The sequence below is a fragment of the Hyperolius riggenbachi genome, chromosome 11, assembly GCF_040937935.1.
Source record: "Hyperolius riggenbachi isolate aHypRig1 chromosome 11, aHypRig1.pri, whole genome shotgun sequence".
In the NCBI taxonomy this organism is placed as follows: domain Eukaryota; kingdom Metazoa; phylum Chordata; class Amphibia; order Anura; family Hyperoliidae; genus Hyperolius; species Hyperolius riggenbachi.
In genome coordinates, this window is record NC_090656.1 from 157667402 (window position 1) to 157691241 (window position 23840).

At 42.6% G+C, this 23840-nt stretch overlaps 1 long non-coding RNA gene across 4 annotated transcripts in view; it reads left to right on the forward strand.

Moving 5' to 3' along the window:
* The window catches only part of LOC137538459 (uncharacterized), a 145618-nt gene that overhangs the window by 107562 nt on the left and 14216 nt on the right, over positions 1 to 23840 (forward strand). For all 4 annotated transcript variants that reach the window (XR_011024796.1, XR_011024797.1, XR_011024795.1 and 1 more), the window contains 3 exons: positions 1813 to 2045; positions 7876 to 8108; positions 13935 to 14167. This is a non-coding gene — a long non-coding RNA (uncharacterized lncRNA). The remainder of the gene's footprint in view (positions 1 to 1812; positions 2046 to 7875; positions 8109 to 13934; positions 14168 to 23840) is intronic.

Sequence of the window (23840 nt, forward strand, 5' to 3'; positions counted from 1 at the left end):
ATGATCCATTGACAACTCTTTGTTTTCTGTCCATTAGCCAGCTAGTTATCTTCTGTCAAATTAATGCTCATGGTTTATGCTCATTTGGGAAAGGGGGGGGAGGGTCTTTGGTGTTATTTTAAGCCTTTGTGCCATATACAGTGGGATGTGAAAGTTTAGGCAACCTTGTTAATCGTCATGATTTTCCTGTATTGGTTGTTAAGATAAAAAATGTAAGTTAAATATATCATATAGGAGACACAACTAGTGATATTTGAGAAGTGAAGTGAAGTTTATTGGATTTACAGAAAGTATGCAATAATTGTTTAAAGAAAATTAGGCAGGTGCATAAATTTGGGCACTGTTGTCATTTTATTGATTCCAAAATCTTAAGAACTAATTAATGGAACTCAAATTGGCTTGGTAAGCTCAGTGACCCCTGACCTACATACACAGGTGAACCAAATTATGAGAAAGAGTATTTAAGGGGGTCAATTGTGTGTTTCTCTCCTCTTTCAATTTTCTCTGAGGAGTAGAAACATAGGGGTCTCAAAACAACTCTCAAATGATCTTAAGACAAAGATTGTTCACCATCTTGGTTTAGGGGAAGGATACAGAAAGCTGTCTCAGAAATTTCAGCTGTCTGTTTCCAAGGTTAAATATTGAGGAAGTGGAAGACCACAGGCTAAGTTCAAGTTAAAGGAATACTATCGATACCCAAGTGTTCTAAAATGACAATGTACAAATAATGTCTAAGTAGCTGTGTAAACATTTTCCTACTTTTCATGTTAAATATCAGAGGCAAAAGCTGTAATTTATTGAGTGTAGGATTTAGCTATATTGGGACAAATCAATTGCAGAAGGGGTGTCTGCTTCAATGCACAGCCAGAGTTGCATATTAGACTACAGAAAGCAAATATCAAACATATCAAACTCTGAAAGCAAAAACAATATGAAAAAGCTGTGACAATTAGTTACATTTCCTCTGCTCTCTTCAGACCCTTCAGTCAGAAACAGAGCTCCCAACAGCTGCAGCTCCTGTGTCCTGTCTCTCTCTGTCACACACAGAGCTACACATAGAGTTAACTGATCAAGTGTGAGGGGAATTTCCCCTCTCCTCATGGCTCAGTCAGCCGTCAGTTTTGGCGTCAGTAAACTTTGAATGTATTTTGCTAACAGTAAACAAAGAAGTTGCTACTAAAATGTATACACCAGTACTTAGCAGCACTTCCCAAACAATTCCTGTGTCAATTGAAAAAAATATGTGAATCGATAGTATTCCTTTAAAGTGGATCCGAGATGAACTTTTACTCCTTGCATAATTGTGTTCCTTACATATAGTTTATAGGGCATTCCTCAAGCCAAATACTTGTTTTGTTTTGTTTTAATACTCTAATTTCCTATAAACTAATCAAGCCACACCCACAGCTTCTCCAGAGTGCCTTGGCGCTTGCAAGGGATTGTGGGATTTCAGTCTGGGCAGGTGAAAAAGGTGTTACTAGCTATAGATTTCAGAGGCAGAGTTTTCACAATCTGAGAGCTGCAGTGCAGATACAGATCAGTTGCCTGTGTAATGGAGGAGATAAGAGTGGAGTTTTCACAGAATATGCAGATTAGCATGCCTAGATACAGATAAGCTTGCCTGTGTGTGTAATTGTGTAATAGTGACAAGCAGAAAACATGTCTGCTCCCATTGTATCACAGGAAAAAATATTAATATACTGTTGAAGCGGTTTGAAGATAGATTTGCTGTGTAAACTATCTAAACTTTAGATAAGATATATAGACAAGTCACTTGTTATATTTAGTTTTTCATCTCGGATCCGCTTTAAGGTTCGAAGTGACAGACCAAGAAAAATCTCAGATAAACAGAAGCGACGAATGGTGAGAACAGTCAGAGTCAACCCACAGACCAGCACCAAAGACCTACAACGTCATCTTGCTGCAGATGGAGTCACTATGCATTATTCAACCATTCGGTGAACTTTACACAAGGAGATGCTGTATGCGAGAGTGATGCAGAGGAAGCCTGTTCTCCGCCCACAGAACAAACCGAGCCACTTGAGGTATGCTAAAGCACATTTGGACAAGCCAGCTTCATTTTGGAATAAGGTGCTGTGAACTGATGAAACTAAAATTGAGTAATTTGGGCATAACAATGGGTGTTATGCATGGAGGAAAAACACAGCATTCCAAGAAAAACACCTGCTACCTACAGTAAAATATGGTGGTGGTTCCATCATGCTGTGGGGCTGTGTGGCCAGTGCAGGGTCTGGGAATCTTAAAGTTGAGGGACACATGGATTATACCCAGTAGCAGGGGCAAATCCAGGATTTCCAGGGGGGGGGGTTCTTGATAGCGGCGTGTGGGCGTGGCCAAAACATGGTGTGGGTGGAGCCAAATACGAGCAGTTTCTAAGCTAAATTGCACTCCCCCCAGTATAGATTAGATAGGTATATGTCCCCCAGTATAGGTTAGATAGGTATATGCCCCCCAGTATAGGTTAGATAGGTATATGCCCCCAGTATAGGTTAGATAGGTATATGCCCCAGTATAGGTTAGATAGGTCTATGCCCCCAGTATAGCTTAGATAGGTCTATGTCCCCAGTATACATTAGATAGGTCTATGTCCCCAGTATACATTAGATAGGTCTATGTCCCCAGTATACATTAGATAGGTCTATGTCCCCAGTATACATTAGATAGGTCTATGTCCCCAGTATACATTAGATAGGTCTATGTCCCCAGTATAGATTAGATAGGTCTATGTCCCCAGTATAGATCAGATAGGTCTATGTCCCCAGTATAGATCAGATAGGTCTATGTCCCAGTATAGATCAGATAGGTCTATGTCCCCAGTATAGATCAGATAGGTCTATGTCCCCAGTATAGATCAGATAGGTCTATGTCCCCAGTATAGATCAGATAGGTCTATGTCCCCAGTATAGATCAGATAGTCTATGTCCCCAGTATAGATCAGATAGGTCTATGTCCCCAGTATAGATCAGATAGGTCTATGTCCCCCAGTAATAGATTAGATAGGTCTATGTCCCCAGTATAGATCAGATAGGTATATGTCCCCCAGTATAGCTTAGATAGGAATATGGCCCCAGTATAGGTTAGATAGGTATATGCCCCCAGTATAGCTTAGATAGGTATATGCCCCAGTATAGTTTAGATAGGTATATGCCCCAGTATAGCTTAGATAGGTATATGCCCCAGTATAGCTTAGATAGGTATATGTCCCCAGGTCTCCTATGTTAGAGGCAGAGTCCTCAACCAGTACTCTATCCAGCCACTGTATAGAGCTTCCTCCCCCCCAGATACTGGGATAATGACTTGCTAAATGTGTGATAAAATGCTAAAAGCTTTAAGCCTGAAGGATCAGAGACAGGGTCAGTAAGCATAAGGGAATGTATGTACAGTATGTGTATATGACATACATACATTCTGTGATTCTATTCCTGACTGTCTGACCCCTGTCCCTGCAGGCTTCTTCCAGCATTTAGCATTTTATCACACAAGTACAAGTACAGTATGTTAGGGACCATGAGACCCTCTAAGCTACAGTAATTCCACCCCCCCCCCCCCAGTAATCTCCCCCCCACCCAACAACAGTAATGCTCCCAGTAACAGTAATCCCCTAACTTCCCCCCCCCCCCCCCCCAGTAACACTCCTGCCCCACCATAAACACAAAGTGAGTCAGTGCAAATATCTTAACTCCTTACCAGCAGTGAAGGAGTTAATGAAGAAAGCTGAGCTGAAGAGAGGTGAATGAATCTCCGGAGGAGGAAACGACACAACAGAGCGGCTCACACTAAGGAATGCCTGGCATGTGAGCAGAGTGTCTGTCCCGTTCTGGCTGGCTGCTTCATATGCTGCTGTATTCAAGCCACCCGCGCTAGCCAGGCAGCATGTGACAGCTACTCCATGCTAGGGCAATGAGAGAAGAGGCAGCATGTGTATAGGGGGGCGGAACAGGAAAGAGAGAGACACTCAGGGAGACATGGGAGTCGGCTCTCCACCAATCAGGCACCTGTATATTCGTGCCAGTCCGATCATCAGCACTCAGCGTGATCTATTCCAGCCAGGCCTGACTCAGACTTCCCGGGGCTCCTGTGACCTCATCCCTGCTGCATGTAAGCTGCGTGCAGCATGTAATGACGTGCGCTCGCTGACACCAGACTCTCAGGCAGAGAGAGGAGATAACAAAACAATGCCCCCACCAAGCTACGCCCCTGGCTCGGGGGAGGGTTCCAGACACTCGGAACCACCCCTTCCGTGCGCTAGTGCAATGACAGCCAGACAGTGTCCATTCTCACTAGGCTAGTTGCTGCATCCAAGTCTCACATTTCTATCACCACCGTGGCATTATACTCAAGTGTCCTGCCACCCATAGTCACGATCAGTCCCTCCTACATGGCCCGGTGGCGGGTATTAGCATTGGGATCTCCACTGGGCTGAAAAAGACTAATGGGAATCCTCAGCTACAGGGAGAATTTTCATTGGTTCATGTTGGACCAAAGAAAATTCTCCATGTTGCTGTTGTAGGGAGAATTGGCCTGATGCAGCCTATGGAAAGCCCCACGCTTCAGCTGGCCTCCGGGCTGAACAGATGGACCAAACATCGGCTGCAGGACAGGTAAGCGGCGATGCATATGGGCTCATGTGATCAATGCAGGAGCAGACGGGTAAAATTGCTGCAAGTGGATGCAAAACGGACAGAACACCTTCACCTTATGGATGCACTTACTGTTTACATTCTGCTCCCAATACACCCCCCACCCCCACACTGTCATGCTGTTGCCTGCCTGTAAAACTCAAGATCGATTTTTGGCAGATTTGATTACAGCCATACAGAGGAGAAGGAGAAGTCTACAAAGGAGAATCTTATAGTGTATGGACAAATCTATTCTGCATTCACTTTTCAGTGTTACATAGTTATTTGGGTTGAAAAAAAGACATACGTCCAAGTTCAACAACAAAAAAGTACCAGCCTGCTCCCTCACATATCCTTGTTGATCCAGAGGAAGGCGAAAAACCCTTACAAGGCATGGTCCAATTAGCCCCAAAAGGGGAAAAAATCCTTCCCGCCTTTAAATCGCAATCAGATAAAATCCTTGGATCAACACCACTGAGCATTACCTAGTAATTATAGCCATGGATGTCTTTAATTGCAAGGAAAGCATCTAAGCCTCCTTTAAATGCAGATATTGAATTTGCCATAACTACTTCCTGTGGCAATGCATTCCACATCTTAAATCACTCTTACTGTAAAGAACCCTTTCCTAAAAAAAATGGCTAAACTGTTTTTCCTCCATGTGCAGATAATGTCCTCTAGTCCTTTGTGCAGGCCTAGGGACAAAAAGCTCATCCACCAAGCTTTTATACTGCCCTCTGATGTATTTATACGTTAATTAGACACCCCTCTAAGGCGTCTTTTCTCTAGACTAAATAAACCCAGTTTATCTAACCTTTCTTGGTAAGTGAGACCTTCCGTCCCTCGTATCAATTTTGTTGCCAGTCTCTGCACCTGCTCTAAAACTGCAATATCTTTCCTGTAATGTGGTGCCCAGAACTGAATTCCATATTCCAGATGTGGCCTTACTAGAAAGTTAAACAGTGGCAATATTATGCTAGCATCTCGAGTTTTTATTTCTATTTAATGCATACCAATATTTTATTAGCTTTCGCTGCAGCGGCTTGGCATTGGATACGATTATTTAACTTGTTGTCGATGAGTACTCCTAAGTCCTTCTCCAAGTTTCATGTCCCCATCTGTATCCAGTTTATTTTGTATGGTGCTAGACCATTGGTACGACCAAAATGCATGACTTTACATTTTTCAACATTTAATTTCATCTGCCATTTATGTGCCCATATAGCCATCCTATCCAGATCCTGTTGCAATATGTCCCTATCTTCCTCAGAGTTGATGATTCTGCACAATTTTGCATCATCTGCAAAAATAGCAACACTGCTTTCTACTGCATCTACTAGGTCATTAATAAATAAATTGAAGAGCTCTGGACCCAGTACTGACCCCTGTGGGACCCCACTGCTAACAGTCACCCATTTTGTATATGATCCATTGACAACTCTTTGTTTTCTGTCCATTAGCCAGCTAGTTATCTTCTGTCAAATTAATGCTCATGGTTTATGCTCATTTGGGAAAGGGGGGGGAGGGTCTTTGGTGTTATTTTAAGCCTTTGTGCCATATACAGTGGGATGTGAAAGTTTAGGCAACCTTGTTAATCGTCATGATTTTCCTGTATTGGTTGTTAAGATAAAAAATGTAAGTTAAATATATCATATAGGAGACACAACTAGTGATATTTGAGAAGTGAAGTGAAGTTTATTGGATTTACAGAAAGTATGCAATAATTGTTTAAAGAAAATTAGGCAGGTGCATAAATTTGGGCACTGTTGTCATTTTATTGATTCCAAAATCTTAAGAACTAATTAATGGAACTCAAATTGGCTTGGTAAGCTCAGTGACCCCTGACCTACATACACAGGTGAACCAAATTATGAGAAAGAGTATTTAAGGGGGTCAATTGTGTGTTTCTCTCCTCTTTCAATTTTCTCTGAGGAGTAGAAACATAGGGGTCTCAAAACAACTCTCAAATGATCTTAAGACAAAGATTGTTCACCATCTTGGTTTAGGGGAAGGATACAGAAAGCTGTCTCAGAAATTTCAGCTGTCTGTTTCCAAGGTTAAATATTGAGGAAGTGGAAGACCACAGGCTAAGTTCAAGTTAAAGGAATACTATCGATACCCAAGTGTTCTAAAATGACAATGTACAAATAATGTCTAAGTAGCTGTGTAAACATTTTCCTACTTTTCATGTTAAATATCAGAGGCAAAAGCTGTAATTTATTGAGTGTAGGATTTAGCTATATTGGGACAAATCAATTGCAGAAGGGGTGTCTGCTTCAATGCACAGCCAGAGTTGCATATTAGACTACAGAAAGCAAATATCAAACATATCAAACTCTGAAAGCAAAAACAATATGAAAAAGCTGTGACAATTAGTTACATTTCCTCTGCTCTCTTCAGACCCTTCAGTCAGAAACAGAGCTCCCAACAGCTGCAGCTCCTGTGTCCTGTCTCTCTCTGTCACACACAGAGCTACACATAGAGTTAACTGATCAAGTGTGAGGGGAATTTCCCCTCTCCTCATGGCTCAGTCAGCCGTCAGTTTTGGCGTCAGTAAACTTTGAATGTATTTTGCTAACAGTAAACAAAGAAGTTGCTACTAAAATGTATACACCAGTACTTAGCAGCACTTCCCAAACAATTCCTGTGTCAATTGAAAAAAATATGTGAATCGATAGTATTCCTTTAAAGTGGATCCGAGATGAACTTTTACTCCTTGCATAATTGTGTTCCTTACATATAGTTTATAGGGCATTCCTCAAGCCAAATACTTGTTTTGTTTTGTTTTAATACTCTAATTTCCTATAAACTAATCAAGCCACACCCACAGCTTCTCCAGAGTGCCTTGGCGCTTGCAAGGGATTGTGGGATTTCAGTCTGGGCAGGTGAAAAAGGTGTTACTAGCTATAGATTTCAGAGGCAGAGTTTTCACAATCTGAGAGCTGCAGTGCAGATACAGATCAGTTGCCTGTGTAATGGAGGAGATAAGAGTGGAGTTTTCACAGAATATGCAGATTAGCATGCCTAGATACAGATAAGCTTGCCTGTGTGTGTAATTGTGTAATAGTGACAAGCAGAAAACATGTCTGCTCCCATTGTATCACAGGAAAAAATATTAATATACTGTTGAAGCGGTTTGAAGATAGATTTGCTGTGTAAACTATCTAAACTTTAGATAAGATATATAGACAAGTCACTTGTTATATTTAGTTTTTCATCTCGGATCCGCTTTAAGGTTCGAAGTGACAGACCAAGAAAAATCTCAGATAAACAGAAGCGACGAATGGTGAGAACAGTCAGAGTCAACCCACAGACCAGCACCAAAGACCTACAACGTCATCTTGCTGCAGATGGAGTCACTATGCATTATTCAACCATTCGGTGAACTTTACACAAGGAGATGCTGTATGCGAGAGTGATGCAGAGGAAGCCTGTTCTCCGCCCACAGAACAAACCGAGCCACTTGAGGTATGCTAAAGCACATTTGGACAAGCCAGCTTCATTTTGGAATAAGGTGCTGTGAACTGATGAAACTAAAATTGAGTAATTTGGGCATAACAATGGGTGTTATGCATGGAGGAAAAACACAGCATTCCAAGAAAAACACCTGCTACCTACAGTAAAATATGGTGGTGGTTCCATCATGCTGTGGGGCTGTGTGGCCAGTGCAGGGTCTGGGAATCTTGTCAAAGTTGAGGGACACATGGATTATACCCAGTAGCAGGGGCAAATCCAGGATTTCCAGGGGGGGGGTTCTTGATAGCGGCGTGTGGGCGTGGCCAAAACATGGTGTGGGTGGAGCCAAATACGAGCAGTTTCTAAGCTAAATTGCACTCCCCCCAGTATAGATTAGATAGGTATATGTCCCCCAGTATAGGTTAGATAGGTATATGCCCCCAGTATAGGTTAGATAGGTATATGCCCCCAGTATAGGTTAGATAGGTATATGCCCCAGTATAGGTTAGATAGGTCTATGCCCCCAGTATAGCTTAGATAGGTCTATGTCCCCAGTATACATTAGATAGGTCTATGTCCCCAGTATACATTAGATAGGTCTATGTCCCCAGTATACATTAGATAGGTCTATGTCCCCAGTATACATTAGATAGGTCTATGTCCCCAGTATACATTAGATAGGTCTATGTCCCCAGTATAGATTAGATAGGTCTATGTCCCCAGTATAGATCAGATAGGTCTATGTCCCCAGTATAGATCAGATAGGTCTATGTCCCCAGTATAGATCAGATAGGTCTATGTCCCCAGTATAGATCAGATAGGTCTATGTCCCCAGTATAGATCAGATAGGTCTATGTCCCCAGTATAGATCAGATAGGTCTATGTCCCCAGTATAGATCAGATAGTCTATGTCCCCAGTATAGATCAGATAGGTCTATGTCCCCAGTATAGATCAGATAGGTCTATGTCCCCAGTATAGATTAGATAGGTCTATGTCCCCAGTATAGATCAGATAGGTATATGTCCCCCAGTATAGCTTAGATAGGAATATGGCCCCAGTATAGGTTAGATAGGTATATGCCCCCAGTATAGCTTAGATAGGTATATGCCCCAGTATAGTTTAGATAGGTATATGCCCCAGTATAGCTTAGATAGGTATATGCCCCAGTATAGCTTAGATAGGTATATGTCCCCAGGTCTCCTATGTTAGAGGCAGAGTCCTCAACCAGTACTCTATCCAGCCACTGTATAGAGCTTCCTCCCCCCCAGATACTGGGATAATGACTTGCTAAATGTGTGATAAAATGCTAAAAGCTTTAAGCCTGAAGGATCAGAGACAGGGTCAGTAAGCATAAGAGAATGTATGTACAGTATGTGTATATGACATACATACATTCTGTGATTCTATTCCTGACTGTCTGACCCCTGTCCCTGCAGGCTTCTTCCAGCATTTAGCATTTTATCACACAAGTACAAGTACAGTATGTTAGGGACCATGAGACCCTCTAAGCTACAGTAATTCCACCCCCCCCCCCCAGTAATCTCCCCCCCACCCAACAACAGTAATGCTCCCAGTAACAGTAATCCCCTAACTTCCCCCCCCCCCCCAGTAACACTCCTGCCCCCACCATAAACACAAAGTGAGTCAGTGCAAATATCTTAACTCCTTACCAGCAGTGAAGGAGTTAATGAAGAAAGCTGAGCTGAAGAGAGGTGAATGAATCTCCGGAGGAGGAAACGACACAACAGAGCGGCTCACACTAAGGAATGCCTGGCATGTGAGCAGAGTGTCTGTCCCGTTCTGGCTGGCTGCTTCATATGCTGCTGTATTCAAGCCACCCGCGCTAGCCAGGCAGCATGTGACAGCTACTCCATGCTAGGGCAATGAGAGAAGAGGCAGCATGTGTATAGGGGGGCGGAACAGGAAAGAGAGAGACACTCAGGGAGACATGGGAGTCGGCTCTCCACCAATCAGGCACCTGTATATTCGTGCCAGTCCGATCATCAGCACTCAGCGTGATCTATTCCAGCCAGGCCTGACTCAGACTTCCCGGGGCTCCTGTGACCTCATCCCTGCTGCATGTAAGCTGCGTGCAGCATGTAATGACGTGCGCTCGCTGACACCAGACTCTCAGGCAGAGAGAGGAGATAACAAAACAATGCCCCCACCAAGCTACGCCCCTGGCTCGGGGGAGGGTTCCAGACACTCGGAACCACCCCTTCCGTGCGCTAGTGCAATGACAGCCAGACAGTGTCCATTCTCACTAGGCTAGTTGCTGCATCCAAGTCTCACATTTCTATCACCACCGTGGCATTATACTCAAGTGTCCTGCCACCCATAGTCACGATCAGTCCCTCCTACATGGCCCGGTGGCGGGTATTAGCATTGGGATCTCCACTGGGCTGAAAAAGACTAATGGGAATCCTCAGCTACAGGGAGAATTTTCATTGGTTCATGTTGGACCAAAGAAAATTCTCCATGTTGCTGTTGTAGGGAGAATTGGCCTGATGCAGCCTATGGAAAGCCCCACGCTTCAGCTGGCCTCCGGGCTGAACAGATGGACCAAACATCGGCTGCAGGACAGGTAAGCGGCGATGCATATGGGCTCATGTGATCAATGCAGGAGCAGACGGGTAAAATTGCTGCAAGTGGATGCAAAACGGACAGAACACCTTCACCTTATGGATGCACTTACTGTTTACATTCTGCTCCCAATACACCCCCCACCCCCACACTGTCATGCTGTTGCCTGCCTGTAAAACTCAAGATCGATTTTTGGCAGATTTGATTACAGCCATACAGAGGAGAAGGAGAAGTCTACAAAGGAGAATCTTATAGTGTATGGACAAATCTATTCTGCATTCACTTTTCAGTGTTACATAGTTATTTGGGTTGAAAAAAAGACATACGTCCAAGTTCAACAACAAAAAAGTACCAGCCTGCTCCCTCACATATCCTTGTTGATCCAGAGGAAGGCGAAAAACCCTTACAAGGCATGGTCCAATTAGCCCCAAAAGGGGAAAAAATCCTTCCCGCCTTTAAATCGCAATCAGATAAAATCCTTGGATCAACACCACTGAGCATTACCTAGTAATTATAGCCATGGATGTCTTTAATTGCAAGGAAAGCATCTAAGCCTCCTTTAAATGCAGATATTGAATTTGCCATAACTACTTCCTGTGGCAATGCATTCCACATCTTAAATCACTCTTACTGTAAAGAACCCTTTCCTAAAAAAAATGGCTAAACTGTTTTTCCTCCATGTGCAGATAATGTCCTCTAGTCCTTTGTGCAGGCCTAGGGACAAAAAGCTCATCCACCAAGCTTTTATACTGCCCTCTGATGTATTTATACGTTAATTAGACACCCCTCTAAGGCGTCTTTTCTCTAGACTAAATAAACCCAGTTTATCTAACCTTTCTTGGTAAGTGAGACCTTCCGTCCCTCGTATCAATTTTGTTGCCAGTCTCTGCACCTGCTCTAAAACTGCAATATCTTTCCTGTAATGTGGTGCCCAGAACTGAATTCCATATTCCAGATGTGGCCTTACTAGAAAGTTAAACAGTGGCAATATTATGCTAGCATCTCGAGTTTTTATTTCTATTTAATGCATACCAATATTTTATTAGCTTTCGCTGCAGCGGCTTGGCATTGGATACGATTATTTAACTTGTTGTCGATGAGTACTCCTAAGTCCTTCTCCAAGTTTCATGTCCCCATCTGTATCCAGTTTATTTTGTATGGTGCTAGACCATTGGTACGACCAAAATGCATGACTTTACATTTTTCAACATTTAATTTCATCTGCCATTTATGTGCCCATATAGCCATCCTATCCAGATCCTGTTGCAATATGTCCCTATCTTCCTCAGAGTTGATGATTCTGCACAATTTTGCATCATCTGCAAAAATAGCAACACTGCTTTCTACTGCATCTACTAGGTCATTAATAAATAAATTGAAGAGCTCTGGACCCAGTACTGACCCCTGTGGGACCCCACTGCTAACAGTCACCCATTTTGTATATGATCCATTGACAACTCTTTGTTTTCTGTCCATTAGCCAGCTAGTTATCTTCTGTCAAATTAATGCTCATGGTTTATGCTCATTTGGGAAAGGGGGGGGAGGGTCTTTGGTGTTATTTTAAGCCTTTGTGCCATATACAGTGGGATGTGAAAGTTTAGGCAACCTTGTTAATCGTCATGATTTTCCTGTATTGGTTGTTAAGATAAAAAATGTAAGTTAAATATATCATATAGGAGACACAACTAGTGATATTTGAGAAGTGAAGTGAAGTTTATTGGATTTACAGAAAGTATGCAATAATTGTTTAAAGAAAATTAGGCAGGTGCATAAATTTGGGCACTGTTGTCATTTTATTGATTCCAAAATCTTAAGAACTAATTAATGGAACTCAAATTGGCTTGGTAAGCTCAGTGACCCCTGACCTACATACACAGGTGAACCAAATTATGAGAAAGAGTATTTAAGGGGGTCAATTGTGTGTTTCTCTCCTCTTTCAATTTTCTCTGAGGAGTAGAAACATAGGGGTCTCAAAACAACTCTCAAATGATCTTAAGACAAAGATTGTTCACCATCTTGGTTTAGGGGAAGGATACAGAAAGCTGTCTCAGAAATTTCAGCTGTCTGTTTCCAAGGTTAAATATTGAGGAAGTGGAAGACCACAGGCTAAGTTCAAGTTAAAGGAATACTATCGATACCCAAGTGTTCTAAAATGACAATGTACAAATAATGTCTAAGTAGCTGTGTAAACATTTTCCTACTTTTCATGTTAAATATCAGAGGCAAAAGCTGTAATTTATTGAGTGTAGGATTTAGCTATATTGGGACAAATCAATTGCAGAAGGGGTGTCTGCTTCAATGCACAGCCAGAGTTGCATATTAGACTACAGAAAGCAAATATCAAACATATCAAACTCTGAAAGCAAAAACAATATGAAAAAGCTGTGACAATTAGTTACATTTCCTCTGCTCTCTTCAGACCCTTCAGTCAGAAACAGAGCTCCCAACAGCTGCAGCTCCTGTGTCCTGTCTCTCTCTGTCACACACAGAGCTACACATAGAGTTAACTGATCAAGTGTGAGGGGAATTTCCCCTCTCCTCATGGCTCAGTCAGCCGTCAGTTTTGGCGTCAGTAAACTTTGAATGTATTTTGCTAACAGTAAACAAAGAAGTTGCTACTAAAATGTATACACCAGTACTTAGCAGCACTTCCCAAACAATTCCTGTGTCAATTGAAAAAAATATGTGAATCGATAGTATTCCTTTAAAGTGGATCCGAGATGAACTTTTACTCCTTGCATAATTGTGTTCCTTACATATAGTTTATAGGGCATTCCTCAAGCCAAATACTTGTTTTGTTTTGTTTTAATACTCTAATTTCCTATAAACTAATCAAGCCACACCCACAGCTTCTCCAGAGTGCCTTGGCGCTTGCAAGGGATTGTGGGATTTCAGTCTGGGCAGGTGAAAAAGGTGTTACTAGCTATAGATTTCAGAGGCAGAGTTTTCACAATCTGAGAGCTGCAGTGCAGATACAGATCAGTTGCCTGTGTAATGGAGGAGATAAGAGTGGAGTTTTCACAGAATATGCAGATTAGCATGCCTAGATACAGATAAGCTTGCCTGTGTGTGTAATTGTGTAATAGTGACAAGCAGAAAACATGTCTGCTCCCATTGTATCACAGGAAAAAATATTAATATACTGTTGAAGCGGTTTGAAGATAGATTTGCTGTGTAAACTATCTAAACTTTAGATAAGATATATAGACAAGTCACTTGTTATATTTAGTTTTTCATCTCGGATCCGCTTTAAGGTTCGAAGTGACAGACCAAGAAAAATCTCAGATAAACAGAAGCGACGAATGGTGAGAACAGTCAGAGTCAACCCACAGACCAGCACCAAAGACCTACAACGTCATCTTGCTGCAGATGGAGTCACTATGCATTATTCAACCATTCGGTGAACTTTACACAAGGAGATGCTGTATGCGAGAGTGATGCAGAGGAAGCCTGTTCTCCGCCCACAGAACAAACCGAGCCACTTGAGGTATGCTAAAGCACATTTGGACAAGCCAGCTTCATTTTGGAATAAGGTGCTGTGAACTGATGAAACTAAAATTGAGTAATTTGGGCATAACAATGGGTGTTATGCATGGAGGAAAAACACAGCATTCCAAGAAAAACACCTGCTACCTACAGTAAAATATGGTGGTGGTTCCATCATGCTGTGGGGCTGTGTGGCCAGTGCAGGGTCTGGGAATCTTGTCAAAGTTGAGGGACACATGGATTATACCCAGTATCACACTGGCGTATCCAGACGGGGGTTCTGGATGTATGGAACACCCCCCTGAGACTCCTGTACCTTTCAGTCAGTGATTTAGGGCTGGTGTCTGGTGTATTCAGGTTTTTTGTTGTAAGGCAATGCAAAATACTAGGCTAGCTGATAAAACTGCAATTAAAGGGCAGGCAAGCTGGTATATATACACAGCATGATGCAGAGCTTGCCTGGAGGGTCCGTGGGAAAAAATCTGTCTCTCCCCATAATGACTGCATCTTGTTAAGGTGAAAATTTTTTGACAGTCCCTAGACTCCAGGAGGGCTGCTTTCTGACTTGTGTGAGAGACTGACAGGGACAGGAGTCCTATTACAGGCAAGTAACCTCTGCGTGATGTGGGACTGCAATACAGATAATGCTCCATCTCAGGCTATTCTCAATTTCTCTCCACTCCTCTTCTCTCTGGGCACGCCAAAAATCACAATAACAATCGCTAGCAATTAGTGAGTGCGATTTTCAGAGCGATTTCTGAATGAATCACTCAATGCTGAAAAAAATGCTGCATGCGGTATACCTGCGATTTTGAAAAAAATCACAACGCTGCTGTGGGAACACCCACATAGGGTAATATTAGCCAAGCGCTTTTCAAATCAATGTTGATTTGAAAAACACTCAGAAGCCCTCTTGGTGTGCACCAGCCCTCCCTCATTCACCTTTGTTTCCCTCTTCCCCTAGTGCTGGCTGGCTGTGTCTTCTTGTCATACAGGAAAGCTAAATAAAAGTGCAATCCTGGTGAGGCAAATTATTATTATTTAGTATTTATATAGCACCGCCATCTTCCGCAGATGCAAATATCCCTGCATCATATGGGTATCGCTTGCGCTATGTGACATATTCCACTGAATTGTCCAAACTAAGTCTATCTCCCATTCCTCTCTCGGGAAGTTGTTCTAGCGCTGTCCCCTGTTCAAATTTGCTGCTTCCAGAAGCCCTCAGAAACACTTGTGTCCTTGAGTACTTCCAAAGATAGGCAGCTCCCTAATACGCCAGCGCACTTTTGTGCATGGGCAGTATGTAGCCACCTGTATTTGGAAGCACTCGGGGACATAAGTGCTTCTGGACCTTTCAGGAATCCCCCCCTTAAAAATCCTGCGTTTGCCCCTGTATCAGCAGATTCTGGAGACCAATGTCCAAGAATCAGTGACAAAGCTGAAGCTGCGCCGGGGCTGAATCTTTCAACAAGACAACAACCCTAAACACTGCTCAAAATCCACTAGGGCATTTATGCAGAGGAACAAGTACAATGTTCTGGAATGGCCATCTTAGTCCCCAGACCTGAATATAATTGAAATCTGTTGTGTGAGTTAAAGAGAGCTGTCCATGCCCGGAAGCCATCAAACCTGAATGAACTAGAGATGTTTTGTAAAGAGGAATGGTCCAAAATACCTTCAACCAGAATCTGGACTCTCATTGAAACCTACAGGAAGTGTTTAGTAGCTGTAATTTCTGCAAAAGGAGGATCTACTAAATATTGATTTCATTTCTTTTTTGTGGTGCCTAAATTTATGGACCTGCCTGATTTTATTTAAACAATTATTGCTCACTTTCTGTAAATCCAATAAACTTAATGTCACTTCTCAGATATCACTGTGTGTGTCTCCTATATTTAACTGACATTCTTAATCGTAACAACAACCAACGAGTTATACAGGAAAATCATTACCATTAACAAGGTTGCCTAAACTTTTGCATCCCACTGTATGTGCATTTCAAAAATACACTGTACACGTTGTATAAGAATCTAGTGCATGTTTATTGGTAACACATACTAAAACTAACCGTGTAAATGCATGTAATATGCATTTCAGGAGACAAGAATTCTAAAATCTAAAATAGTCTTCAGAAGTTGGGAGTGTGTTCTTGCTGTTGTGCCTCACAGCGAGTACAGTGTTTTTCACATGCAGGGTAATGACTACTGCTTTTCATACAGTGTATGGGGTAATAACTGCTTCTTTTTATATGTGAGGTAACGACCGCTGCTTGTTAAAATACATGAGGGTGCTTCGTCTCTGGTTCACTTTAAAAATTTTAGGAAACTTTTGCTGCATTTCTTATGTGGGGTAATGTTTCCTGAATGTCTGAATGTATTATGTGGGGAAATGACTGCTGCACTTGATACTTTGGAGCTATTGTTTCTGCATTTACCATTTGGAGGATCATAATTACTGACTGGTAGTCTTATACAGGTACCAAAAGAAATGCAATGACAGGAAAGTGTATACATGTTGTTGGCCACTTTATTGTGTACATTTTGCTAATACGGAGTTGGACCCTCATTTGCTTTCTGAACTATCGTAATTCTTTGTGGCATTCACCAGAGAGTTTGGACCATATTGTCATTATACAATTATGCAGCTGCTGCAGATTTGTTGACTGAACATCCATGATGCGAATCTCACATTCCACCACATCCAAAGGTGCGCTATTGGATTGAGAGCTGGTGATTGTGAAGGCCATTGGAGCACAATGGAGTACAGTAGAGTGGAGCACAGTGCTCCTTGTCATGGTCAAGATACCAGTTTGAGGTTGTGTGAGCTTTGTGCCCATGCTGATGGTAGAAGAAGTAGAATTTGTACACAGTCGCCACAAAGGGATGGTGTAACAATCCTTGGGGCAGCTGCGGCGAACAGCACCGTCACCGCAGCTGCCTCCGTGCCCCTGGCTGCTCTGCCCGTCCCTCCAGCGTCTAGCATGCCGAGGACGGGACTGTCATTTGCCCATAAGGTAGCTGTCTCGCGCGTGCGCGCGCACAGACGGGACCTTTATGCTGGGAGGAGGCTGGTCGGCTGACTTCAGAGGAGACTCACAGCGCCCCGGATTGGCTGATAGGAGGGGGCGTGGCTGTGAGGTCTCCTCTGCTTCTTAAGCCTGCGCTCCTCAGTCGCAGGTTGTCTGCTGTCGTGAATACTTTGAGTTAGCGCTCATACCTTAGACTAGTATCCGGTGTGCTTTGATCTGGGAGGAAACCAGGGATTTGACACAAGACTAGGATTATTGTCATATTGTATTATTGATTACCTGTGTATGATTCTGGCATACTCTGACCTTGCATTTGCTTATCGTTTCTGTATCTCTGCCTATCTGACTAGTTGCTGAACCTCTGCCTGATTACTCACTACTCTTCTGCCTTGCGATTCTGTGCTGATATACCTCTCTGTTGCCGAACCTTGCCTGCCTGACCTCTCTACTCACCGGTGGGCCCTTGCCACTGGTGAGGTGTTATATTTATATACCCACCAGCTCCTCTGGTGAGGTGTCGCTAAACTTTTCTTACAGTGACCGATAGTACCTTACCAGCTCCTCTGGAAAGGTCTGGTTAAACTATACAGTCAATTATACTGCTAGTACCTTGCCAGCTCCTCTGGTAAGGACTAGTTATACTATTTCTATACTTTCACTCTTCGTACCTTGCCAGCTCCTCTGGTAAGGTCTTGCCAAACTATACAGTTGCCGTGACTGATAGTAACCTTACCAGCTCCTCTGGTAAGGTCTTGCCAAACTATACAGTTGCCGTAACTGATAGTACCTTACCAGCTCCTCTGGTAAGCTCTTGACAAACTATACAGTTGCCGTGACTGATAGTACCTTACAAGCTCCTCTGGTAAGGTCTAACCAAACTATACAGTCACCGTGTCTGATGGTACCTTACCAGCTCTTCTGGTAAGGTCTAGCCAAACTATACAGTTACTTTTGCAGCTAGTACCCGCCAGCTCCTCTGGTGAGGGCTAGCGTCATTTTCAATTTGTGCCTACCAGCTCCTCTGGTGAGGCCTAGCCTTGTTGTTCCTGGTTCTCATCAGCTCCTCCAGGAGAGGACTCATTATTTACTCATAGTTTCCACCAGCTCCTCTGGTGAAGTTTCGTTGTACTCCTCTGTTATTCTTGCAGGTAGTACTCCCCAGCTCCTCTGGCGAAATCTATCTACTTATTCTACTGTTGCACCAAGCACTATTCACACAGTATTGTTTCTAGCTATACTTGCATTATTGGTGATTCTGCAGATCACCACATAATCAGGTATAGCGTTAGTAGTATTGGTGATACTGCAGATCACCCAATAAACAGACGTCTGAGTTGCAACACCCAACCGTTACAGATGGAAAGTTAGCAGTGGGGTTTAAATGAGATGCTAAATTTGTACTAAGTGGCTCAAAGTGTGCCAAGAATATGTCACCCTCAGCATTACACCACCAGCAGCTATCCAGGATGCAACCATGCTTTCTGTATTGTCAAAATGTATTGATGCTTCACGCTATATGCAGTTGCACACAAGAAATATACAGATTTGGGCTGCGTTTCCCCCCAGGCCAAAATGTCCCAGTCCTCCAGCTGACGTCGGTAGTACTGGGAGCAACACTGTGTAAACTTGAGCAGTTTAGATTAGCTTGATTGCCTCTGATCTATCCTCTTCCAGTGTGTCTCTTCCTAGGCCCTCCTCCCCTCTGCTTTAACAGCATGCCTCTGTCAAACGGGACAAGTGAAGGCTGCAGTACTGGTGTGATCTCCCTGCTGTTTCTCCTTTCCCCAATTCTCTCTGTGCCTGTCTTGTGCCTGTACCACTTTATCCCCTCTCCTATGTCTCCAACTCTTTGTTATATCCCCCTTTTCTCTTTCCCACAATTCTCTTCATCTTGCCCCAATATCATAGATGTGTCCTCTTGCCCCCACACTCCCGACTCTGTATTCTCATCCCTGTCTCTTTTTTGCGCTCTCTCCTGCCATCTCCTTCTTATGGTGTTTATTACTCTGTTTCATACACCCTCCTACCCCCCTCCCCCCCCACACACACAAAAAAAAAATTAAAATGAAATCAGCAATGCCTGACCTTAACTACCTTAATGTTATTAATTTATATAACACATCTGTCTTCTCTGGTGCCTTCCAGAGTACATAGCATGTCAGTGATTTTCCTTAGAAGAGCTCACAAGCTACTCCCTCCATAGTCATAGTCTAATATCCTACCATATTATTATGATGTATTTATATAGCACTGACATCTTCTGGGTGCTGTGCGAACATTGGGGGCAGAAAAAAGTCTAGAACCGGCTTTGGATACAGTCGAGCAGTCCCACCAGACATGAATCAGGGAGCCATCAACATTACAACTCCTCTGTCGGGAAACAGTGTGGAGGAGCCATGACTCACACAAGCAGAGAGGAATAAGCTATGACTGACAGGAGCAGAAGCCAATAGAAACAGCCCTTGTCTCCTGCAAGTCCCGCTGATCTGACCTTGATTGGTTGTGAAGGCTTCTCGGGAGGGTCCAGCTTTTCTACCCCCCAGACAGCGAGCAGAGAGAAAAGAACAAAAGTGGTTTCCTCTGCCTCCCTTCAGACATTTAACCTTTTAGATTTCTGTTTAAAGATGCAGAGTAGCTAGTGGGAAAATCTAAGCATGGCACGTGTAATGTCTCCTGGAAGTTCATCTAAGCTGGGGCAATTAAATAAAATGTTAAGAAAGACTAATGGACAGATTCAGAACTAGCAGAGGCAGTATAACAAACATGTACATTCTAAAGGGATGTGGGGATGCCTCTTACTATCGTAATGCTTTCACTGCACGGAACAGCTTGTAACAACACAGACACTCTACACTGCTCTGCTGTTGCCGAACAGGTTTTTTTGTGAATTTAAGCATAGTATTTTGGTCACTTACCAAACTTCCACTGTACCTGAGAAAATATTGATGAATTAGGAAAAATAATCTAAAATACCAAATGCGGTATTTTCCCAACTTGTTTTCTTTTTAATTAAACAGCCTTTGATGAATTGAAGCCTTTATTTACTAGTTGCGCTCCACTTAATGGCATTCTTGGACTTGTAGTACTCTGTCTTAATGCAGTATTCTCTGATTTGGTCTTATCAAAGTTGGCTGTTGCCTCATCTGCGCATATGCAGGGCTGTTCTGCTCATGGGCAGTTTGGGCTTTTTAACCACTTGAGGACCACAGTCTTTTTGCCCCTTAAAGAGACACTGAAGCGAAAAAAAATATATGATATAATGAATTGGTTGTGTACTATGAATAATTACTAGAAGATTAGCAGCAAAGAAAATATTCTCATATTTTTATTTTCAGGTATTTATAGTGTTTTTTCTAACATTGCATCACTCTATAATATGTGCAGATTACACAACACTCAGCATTCAAAATGAGTCTTTCAGAGCAGTCTGTGAAGTAATAAACTCTTCTCTGCTAGAGGAAAAGTAAACAGTTCAATTACAGTTCAGATAATAAAAGTCAGATAACAGCCCTCTCCACGACCAAGTTGGTCTGAGAGCTTAATAGCTTGTTTGCATAGAGATAACAACTGGAGTTTCTCAACTCTTCCTGCACTGGAAACAATTAGACTGATGTATCTGATCTTAATGTTTTTTTTTCTTAGCTGTACTACACATACAAATCATAATATCATCATTTTTTTTTCGCTTCAGTGTCTCTTTAAGGATCAGAGCCTTTTTTTTCCATTCAGACCACTGCAGGTTTAACGGTTTATTGCTCGGTCATACAACCTACTATCTAAATGAATTTTCCTTCCTTTTTTTGTCACTAATACAGCTTTCTTTTGGTGCTATTTGATTGCTGCTGCGAGTTTTAGTTTTTATTATATTCATCAAAAAAGACATGCATTTTGTCAAAAAAATGATTTTTTTAACTTTCTGTGAAAAAATTTGTCAAATAAAGTAAAATTTATGTATACATTTTTGTCCAAATCTATTGTGCTACATGTCTTTGATAAAAAAAAACCATTCAGTGTATATTTATTGGTTTGGGTAAAAGTTATAGCGTTTACAAACTATGGTGCAAAAAGTGAATTTTCCCATTTTGAAGCATCTCTGACTTTTCTGAGCACCTGTCATGTTTCATGAGGTGCTAAAATTCCAGGATAATATAAATACCCCCCAAATGACCCCATTTTGGAAAGAAGACATCCCAAAGTATTCACTGAGAGGCATGGTGAGTTCATAGAAGATTTTATTTTTTGTCACAAGTTAGCGGAAAATGACACTTTCAGACAAAAAAAAAAAAGTTTCCATTTCTGCTAACTTGTGACAAAAAAAAATGAAATCTGCCACGGACTGACCATGCCCCTCTCTGAATACCCTAAAGTGTCTACTTTCCAAAATGGGGTCATTTGTGGGGTGTGTTTACTGTCCTGGCATTTTGGGGGGTGCTAAATTGTAAGCACCCCTGTAAAGCCTAAAGGTGCTCATTGGACTTTGGACCCCTTAACGCAGTTAGGCTGCAAAAAAGTGCCACACGTGGTATTGCCGTACTCAGGAGAAGTAGTATAATATGTTTTGGGGTGTATTTTTACACATACCCATGCTGGGTGGGAGAAATATCTCTGTAAATGACAATGTTTTGATTTTTTTTTACACACAATTGTCCATTTAAAGAGAGATTTCTCCCACCCAGCATGGGTATGTGTAAAAATACACCCCAAAACACATTATACTACTTCTCCTGAGTACAGCGATACCACATGTGTGGCACTTTTTTGCACCCTAACTGCGCTAAGGGGCCCAAAGTCCAATGAGTACCTTCACAGGATTTCACAGGTCATTTTGAGACATTTGGTTTCAAGACTACGCCTCACGGTTTGGGGCCCCTAAAATGCCAGGGCAGTTTAGGAACCCCACAAGTGACCCCATTTTAGAAAGACAACACCACAAGATATTCTGATGGGAGTATGGTGAGTTCATAGAAGATTTTTTTTTTGTCACAAGTTAGCGGAAATTGACAATAAAAACAATAAAAATCAATTTCCGCTAACTTGTGACAAAAAATAAAATCTTCTATGAACTCGTCATACACCTAACGGAATACCTTGGGGTGTCTTCTTTCTAAAATGGTGTCACTTGTGGGGTTCCTATACTGCCCTGGCATTTTAAGGGCCCTAAACCGTGAGGAGTAGTCTTGAAACAAAATGTCTCAAAATCACCTGTGAAATCCTAAAGGTACTCATTGGACTTTGGGCCCCTTAGCGCACTTAGGGTGCAAAAAAGTGCCACACATGTGGTATCACCGTACTCAGGAGAAGTAGTATAATGTGTTTTGTGGTGTATTTTTACATATACCCATGCTGGGTGGGAGAAATATCTCTGTAAATGACAATTTTTTTTTTTTTACACACAACTGTCCATTTACAGAGATATTACTCCCACCCAGCATGGGTATGTGTAAAAATACACCCAAAATACGTTATACTACTTGTCCTGAGTACGGCGATACCCCATGTGTGACACTTTTTTGCAGCCTAGGTGCGCTAAGTGGCCCAACGTCCTATTCACAGGTCATTTTGAGGCATTTGGTTTCACGGTTTAGGGCCCCTAAAATGCCAGGGCAGTATAGGAACCCCACAAGTGACCCCATTTTAGAAAGAAGACACCCCAAGGTATTCCGTTAGGTGTATGGTGAGCTCATAGAAGATTTTATTTTTTATGACACTGTGAAAAAAACAATCAAAATTAATTTCCGCTAACTTTTGACAAAAAATAAAATCTTCTATGAACTCGTCATACACCTAACGGAATAACTTGGGGTGTCTTTTTTCTAAAATGGGGTCACTTGTGGGGTTCCTATACTGCCCTGGCATTTTAGGGGCCCGAACCCGTGAGGAGTAGTCTGGAAACCAAATGCCTCAAAATGACTGTTCAGGGGTATAAGCATCTGCAAATTTTGATGACAGGTGGTCTATGAGGGGGCAAATTTTGTGGAACTGGTCATATAGCAGGCTGGCCTCTTAGATGACAGGTTGTATTGGCACTGAAGTGCTGGAAGCACAGGATGTTCTCAAATCGTGACCTGGACATGGCAGCAGAGAACATGGGCATGTGATGTATTGGGTGCGTAGACCAATAAGACCGCAATACATTCTTTTTTACTAGACCCATGTTAAGGAGGCCCCAAAAAATGTTACGTTCGGAAACTTGGAGTGGTTTCCACCGAAAAGGCTAGGCATGGTAGTTTCTTGGATTGACGGTTGCGTATTGTGTGGCATAACGGTTGGTCTCAGCTACAGTTAAGTCGTAGGGACCAGCAGTGATCAGAAAAAAAAATTCTGTCACTGCGGTGGGACGAGTGAGGGTTTGGCTGGGTGATCAGAAGCCCGCAGGGGGCAGATTAGGGCCTGATCTGATGGATAGGAGTGCTGGGGGGGGGGGGGGGTGACAGGAGGTGATTGATGGGTGTCTCAGGGGGTGATTAGAGGGGAAAATAGATGCAATCAATGCACTGGAGAGGTGATCGGAAGGGGGTCTGAGGGGGATCTGAGGGTTTGCCCGAGTGATTAGAAGCCCACACGGGGCAAATTAGGGCCTGATCTGATGGGTAGGTGTGCTAGGGGGTGACAGGTGGTGACAGGAGGTGATTGATGGGTGTCTCAA